The following is a 1,040-nucleotide window of genomic DNA, read 5'->3' as shown; positions in this document are numbered from 1 at the left end:
TTATGGCCTCTGACTCTGTAATCTTCTTCCATGGCTTAATCTTCCATGGTTTTATAATCACACTATACACACTCTTACTCCACCCCCCCACCCCCCTTTTCTGCCATTACCCCTCCTGTTGTACAACTGATAATGACATTTCTGCTGGAGCTTTTGACTTTCTCTTCCTCCTTCGGGTTCCTGAGAGAGTGATAGACAAAGACTTGAAAAACAAAAGAAAACACCAAATATGACAAGTGTTAGTAATGCGTTAAGCTATGCATAATCATACAGTGCATTCAGAAAGTATTCAGACCCCTTGACTTTTTCTACATTTTGTTACATTACAGCCTTATTCTAAAATGTATTTAAAAAAAAATCTCTGATCAATCTACACACAATACCCCATAATGACAAAGCAAAAACACTTTTCAAATTTTTTGCAAGTTTATACAAATACAAAACTGAAATATCATATTTCCATAAGTATTCATACCCATTACTCAGTACTTTGTTGAAGCACCTTTGGCAGCGATTACAGCCTCGAGTCTTCTTGGGTATGACGCTACAAGCTTGGCACACCTGTATTTGGGGAGTGTCTCCCATTCTTCTTTGCAGATCCTGCCAATGCTCTGTCAGGTTGGATGGGGAGCGTTGCTTCAGAGCTATTTTCAGGTCTCTCCAGAGATGTTCGATCGGGTTCAAGTCCGGGCTCTGGCGGGGCCACTCAAGGACATTCAGAGACRTGTCCTGAAGCCACTCCTGCATTGTCTTGGCTGTGTGCTTAGGCTTGTTGGCCTTTTGGAAGGTGAACCTTCACCCCAGTCTGAGGTCCTGAGCACTCTGGAGCAGGTCTTCGTCAAGGATCTCTCTGTACTTTGCTCTGTTCATCTTTCCCTCAATCCTGACTAGTCTCCCAAAAAACATCCCCACAGCATGATGCTGCACCACCGTGCTTCACCGTAGAGATGGTACCAGGTTTCCTCCAGACGTGATGACTTATAAATGACAGAAAAAAAATATGATTTATATTCCTCATCAAAAAAGAAAGGAGGAAGCCA

This window comes from Salvelinus sp. IW2-2015, unplaced genomic scaffold (assembly GCF_002910315.2).
Source record: "Salvelinus sp. IW2-2015 unplaced genomic scaffold, ASM291031v2 Un_scaffold2518, whole genome shotgun sequence".
NCBI lineage: Eukaryota > Metazoa > Chordata > Actinopteri > Salmoniformes > Salmonidae > Salvelinus > Salvelinus sp. IW2-2015.
Note: the sequence above shows the minus strand (reverse complement) of the source record.